Raw genomic sequence first — 6258 nt, forward strand, 5'->3', positions numbered from 1 at the left:
GCGCCCGGCACTGCGCATGCGCGGCCGGGCCGCTTCCCTCCCCGCAGCGGGGGCCCATCCCGCGGCGCGGGGGGGCGGGGGGCGCAGCGCCCTCTAGCGGTGCCCGGGCGCGCCGCCGCGGGAGCGGGGCAGCCCCGGGCGCCCTCGGCCTGGGCGCGGCGGCGGCGGCCGGCGGGAGGCAGGCAGGCAGGCAGGCACGCAGGGAGCGAGCGAGCGAGCGCTGGCCGCAGCGGTCGCCCCACCGCGCCTGCTCCGCGGAGGGCGGGCCGCTTGCGCCGCTCCCTCGCCGGGCGGGCGGGGTCGGCTGCCCCCTGCCCGCGGCGTTGAGGCTTTCCCTTCGCTCGCGGGCCGCCCCGTCCCCGGAGCGGGCGCGCACGGCCGCCGCCGCCTGCGCCTGTACATGGCGAGCGCCTCCGCTCACCTCCCAGGCTGAGGGCTCCGACCCCGCCTCTGCCTCGGGCCACCCTGGAACCTCCAGCCGGGCCTGTCAGACACGTCAGGCTCCCGCCGGGGCTCCGGTCCCCGCGGTACCGACTGGCCCCGTTCCACCGGGCGCGGAGCGAGTCCCGCCCGTCTGCCTGCCGAGGGAGAGCGCTGCGGGGCCTGTGCGGTTCTCAGGGGCGCTGGCCCGGGCGCTGCAGAGCGCGCACACCCTGCTCACACGCGGGCTGGATGCCGCCGTGGACACGGCCGGCTGCCCGCAACCCGGCTCTGGAGGCGGAAATTTGTGGCGAGTGTTCCTGCTGCCCGCACTCTGGACACTCCCGCGGGGACCCGCACACACAGGCTTGGGGCAGGTGTGAGCAAGACATGGGTGCAGGAGGGAATTTTTACCTTTGCCAGGTTTTAGATAACTGGGGATGTGGAAGGAACTTCCAGTATTTCCACTGTAAGCACCACCGAGGCCATTCCACACACCCCCACTGCAGCGCATCGAGGCAGCCCCCGCCCGGCTTCTCTGTTCGGCCTTTCGGGGAACTGTCTGACAGAACCTCTCCTTTCCCCCATCTGTCCCCTCTGTGTTCACCTAGAGTTGTCCCTGCTAAGCTAATCAAGGAGTTCCACCTGTACCTTTCTCTCCCTTGATCTCTTCATGAATCGCCCCAGCTTTCCAACCCGACTCAAAACGAGCGTGCATACGAAACACAGGAATCTGGGTCTTGACTCCAAATACATGTTTAGCACTTCTGGCCCTCCTCGAGCTGTACAGCTCATTCCGCACCTGACACTTTTCACACACCCCACGTACAGCCCCTGTGCTCACCCAGGGCCTCCCCCGCATTAACACGCATACCTACACCACCCCCACCTCCCTTCTGACCCCCCAGCAAACGCTCAATTGTGCCGTCTCTCGACCATGACTCCTTGCACACACGCAATCCCTAACCCGACCTCATTTCGTGGCACAGCACCTTTACTCTCACTCTCAGCCTATGTGTCTATTGCCTGTAAAATGCCCCATTTCTTCTTCCAACTTACTGCCAGGAACACCCTATGTGCGGAACCAAGCCAACAAACTGAAATAACATTCAAGAAATTTCCCAGCGAGTACACATTCTCATATACACCACCTTGTATCACATCCTCTGCCAAACACAGAGTGTCCTGAACACGCTCTTCTCGACCCCTTCCAACTATATCTCACTCTGCTCTGGCTGTTAGGCAAGCAATTTACTTGACACTCGACATCCAAAGAGTTTTACCAGTGTCTAATTCCTGGGATATATTCCTTCAGGGTATTGTGCATGAGCTGGATTCTGCAGTTGCCCTCAGTAATGTTGCAGGTCCAAACCTCATCAAGGGCATTAGCCTCCGCTATTCTTACATTCCCTGATAGAGCTAAATAAGTAGGTTTGGATTCCATCTAAGAACAACCGCAATCCTAGCAAGAGAGAGAATATAAACTCTCTAGAACAGCAAGTAAATCTTACCCTGAAAATTGTGGTAATAACTGAATATCGAATATGAAATTGCAAGAGCAGGAAGACTGAGTAGTCATACCCTTTTGACCAGAGGAAGCCCATAGTGCTTTTTCTTCCCAACTATTGCTGGCTGATCTGCTCTCTTTGACTTTTCTTCTAGTCGGACCCTTGAGTTGAAGGTCCATGTTTCTAAATAGTGCAGTCCAGGAATGAGATACAATTTTTCCTACTTCTGTTTCTTCTAGTCTATTAGCATCATGATTCTGGAGAATGAGTCCTGCTATCCAAACAGATTGGGTTAGGCCCTCAGCTGTTTGTGATCACCAGGGCAAATAGAGTGGTAAGACTGGAGGTTAGGGTCCTGAGTGCACCAACAGACTCTGCAACCTCTTCCCCCTGCCCCCGGGAGTTTGGGCGCTTGCCAGTGCATCAGGCCAGCTCTGATGTGGTGCAGCTGTGTGACCTTGGATCAGGCTGCTGAGAAACAGCCAGGCTGTGAGAAGTTTCATCTGGGCCCTCTCTGCGGTGCCTTAGGAGCTGTCTTTAAGCACAAGACCTTGCCCTTTCCTGAGCTACGCTGTATCTGGCCTGCTGACTTCTTTGACCTTAGACCTGTCTCATTGCTGTGGATTTCTGGCAGTCACTGGGCTGCTCTGCTCTTCTTGTTCAGGTACTGTGGGTCTGTGTTTCTTATCAGTGACAACATTGCCCCTGCCTGCTTTGCTTTCACCTTCCTGGCTCACCTTCCCCTCTGCAGTAACTGCTCTCTTGCTGCTCCCTGGTACTAGAAGCCTTGGGGCACAAGTGTTCTCACTGCTCATCTACTCTCCAGCCAGTGGTATGTACTTAATATTGAATAACCCTTGAAACACTCAATAAACTATTTCATATGCCAGTGGAAGTAACCTTCAGGAGCCATCCGCACTCTTCTGCTGGGAGAGGGGCAAAAGAAGAGTTTAATGTGTAATTCCTCTCACATGTTCAACTGCTGTGGTTGTATTTCTACTTCCATGCCATGTCTTTCACCTCCCTGAACTCACCTGCCTTGGGAGACCATTTTAAGAGACCTGTGTAGGAAGCAGGGACTCTTCTTCAAATTGGTGAAGAACAGCTAGTATTTCCAGAGAGGCAGAAGGTGGAGGGGAGCATACAAAAGAGGACAGATGGGATGTTTATTTAGAAAACTTAATGCAAACACTACTTAAAAAAAAGAAAAAGGCAAAAAGTTTTTAATGTGTTTTTGTGTCTGAAAATAGGTTCACTGTTTCAAACCTGGTGCTGTACTACACACCAAATTCCTTGGTGTTGGACAGCAAACAAGTTGCGTCTCTTCACTCTGGAGGTTACAGACTCTATTAGTGCTGTATCTTTAAGGGAAAATATCAACTGAGAAGAAAAAAAAATACTGGTCACTACATACACTTCTTCTGAATGCTTGGACATGAAGAAACCGGTGGGGTTTTGTTGTTGTTTTGTTAGGGGGTTGTTTGGGGTTTTTCCCTTTTGAGAAATAGAAGACAAATGCCAATGGCAAACTTGCTTCTCGTTGCTTTCTTGTTTGACTTGACGTATGTTTCTTTCTATGTCATTAAATTTTGAACATCATGAAAAGAGAGGCAGGATGAGACTGGAGTGATTGTAACAGTTCTAACATAGTCAAAGATGCCTGTGTTTTCTGGGCTGATGTTATTAATGAATTAACAGAACAAATGCTAATAAATATGAAATCACAGTAGCTACAGAAGAAAGGAACAGCAACAAACCTCCCCACAGGTTCTAAGAAAGACGAAGACTGAATTTTGCCAAAAAGCAAGCAGAAGATTGTTAGCATTACTCTGCAAAGCCTGGGGGCCTTTCTGTTAAGCGATCCGTGGCTACCTGCTCACCCTTGTTACCATCCCAACGAGACACAGCTGCAGGGACCTCTCCTGCAATACAAGCAGCATCAATTAGCTTCTCTGTGCCTTTTTTTATTTTTAATTCTCCCTCCGTTTTGTCTCATGGGATTGTCCATTCAGTTTTGTAACCCCCAAATATCCAAGGAGGTGTCCAACTGTGACGTATCATCACAATCTTGGCAAAACAGAGCATACTGGCACCCCCGGCCCATTGGTTTTGCCTCATTTTATATTCATGAATGAACTGTAGACTTTGCCATTATAACAATTTTCTTTCCCCTCTGTGTTCAGAAGTGTTCTCGCATGTTATTCCAGAGTGGCCACATTTTCTAAAAGGTATTCCAGCTGCTTATTAATCTCATATCGGCATCTCTCTGAGAATTGTTATCTTGGATTTGAGAAATTCATGCCTACAATGCCACGTCGAGGGACATCCTGTTTTCACAGGTGACAGGAGTGGCTGTGATGGCCCTTACGTTCAGGTACACATGCATGTATGAAGAAGCAAATTCCTGTTTTTTTTATTGGGGTATATTTTTGCAAGTAGCCTTTTTTGGGCAAAAAGGGCATCTACATCATCAAGCTTGAGACTGGGAGTAGTGCTGTACAATTTGTATCTTTATTGGTGCAGAGGAATTCCCTGTCCTAAGCCAGAAAGTTTCTTACACTGCAGTTGAACATAGGAATATACAATGCTGTACAAGCAGTTTTATAATAATGTTTGTTAGGTCTACCAGTTCTTTGCAACTGTGTGGGGTTTTGTGTTTGGTTGTTTTGTGGTTTTGTTTTTTTTTTTTAACTATCTGCTGCTTTTCAGAAACACCCAGCAAATAAACAAGAATCTATTTCTGTTTTGTATTCACAAGGACTTGAGAATGAATATTCCCCAACAATTTCAAGGTCACTGGGATCTCAGTACAAAAACCACCCACTAAGTCACTATTGTTAAGGGTTTTACTTATTGTTCTCTACAAGACCCACAATTCACTTCATTTGGGTGATATGTTTAAAGGGAATTTTCATAGGCTGCATTTGTAGGACATGTTCCCTAGCATTTATTATTCAGCACAGCTTTCTCCTTTAGTTCTCCCAGCACTTTACCAGTCTGAAACAGGCTAGCGGGTGTAGCTGCAATAGCTTTTCTCCAGCTGTGCGAGCATGCCTGGCCTAATAATTGTTCTATTTGAATCAGCATCAAGTACGGTCATGCATTTTGCATATCATATTAGATCTTTGGTAATCTAGTTCCTCCTGTTATTAAATTGTGTAGGTATAAGCAGAAGTCATGGGGTACATCTGTGCAACTCTTAAGTTCTGTCAGATGAGACCAATTCCCCCTTTTTTCCAGAACTGGCCTGAAAGCTTTTACCAGATGCTAGACATGTTCCATGTCGATCTATTTTATATTTACAAAAGTACCCATTTCAGTTCTTTTTCTTCCTTATAGTGGTATTTATGTGAACTGTGTGAGTAGACTTTATATTGTGGCTAATACAAAAAATCTGTTTACCTTGCCTTTCAAATGTGTCACAAACCAGATTTCTAACATGCACATTAGAAGCAGAAGGGTATTGGTAGAGCTCACAGCAGTCCATCTCCTCACTGAAGCTGTTTCTTTTTTTTCTGGTATTGCCAAACAAAGAAATTAAAGTTCCTCCAGACTTCCCTCCCTGGACATAGTACCATAAATCCAAAACCAACTGTTGCTTGTTTAGGCTGGGGTTTTTTGTTGTTTTCTGTGCATGCCAGGAAAATCTCAGATACTCTATCAATTCAGATGAAGTACCACTTTACTGCTGCTCTAGCTCTTGCATGTGCTAGCCAGCTCATGATGATGACTCTTTCCAAATTACATAGCAAGAGCTCAAAATTAATTTGGTCATCTTATTAAATTATAATGGTTTGGGGAGGTGTGTGAGCAAATTCTGCATTTGCATAAGAGCTGGCCATTGAATTTTGTGTCCAGGAGCATCATTCCTTTCCTCTTTGGTCATCTTCCCAACCTCCCCTTGAGCTGTGAGGTTGAGAAGTACTACAGAAACTTGCACAGGGAGCCCCTCTTTCAAAAAAATAGATTGTTTTAGGCTCGGTGGTTTGTTTATTAGTATTATTTACACAGGGATATTCTGACCTCTCTCCTTTGGGTCTTAGTTGTAAATGAGATAGAAAAACTGCTGAAGAACACTGGGCTTACTTCTTTTCTTGGCTGCCTCGTTCCCCATCCAGGCAAACAAGGATTACTGTGACTTCCTAGATACATATGTCCTCTGTGTGGCTTTTCTTTGACCAAAGCATTCCCGGTGTTCTGTAATGAAAAATCTTCTGCCTGATGACAGATAGATTGTTAATCCCCGTGCTGCTTTTTCTTGTTTTGAAGCTGGAAGACCACAAATGCCTTTTTCAATAGATAGTTTGTAGTTACTCCCCTGACAAGTACT

This window comes from Athene noctua, chromosome 8 (assembly GCF_965140245.1).
Source record: "Athene noctua chromosome 8, bAthNoc1.hap1.1, whole genome shotgun sequence".
NCBI lineage: Eukaryota > Metazoa > Chordata > Aves > Strigiformes > Strigidae > Athene > Athene noctua.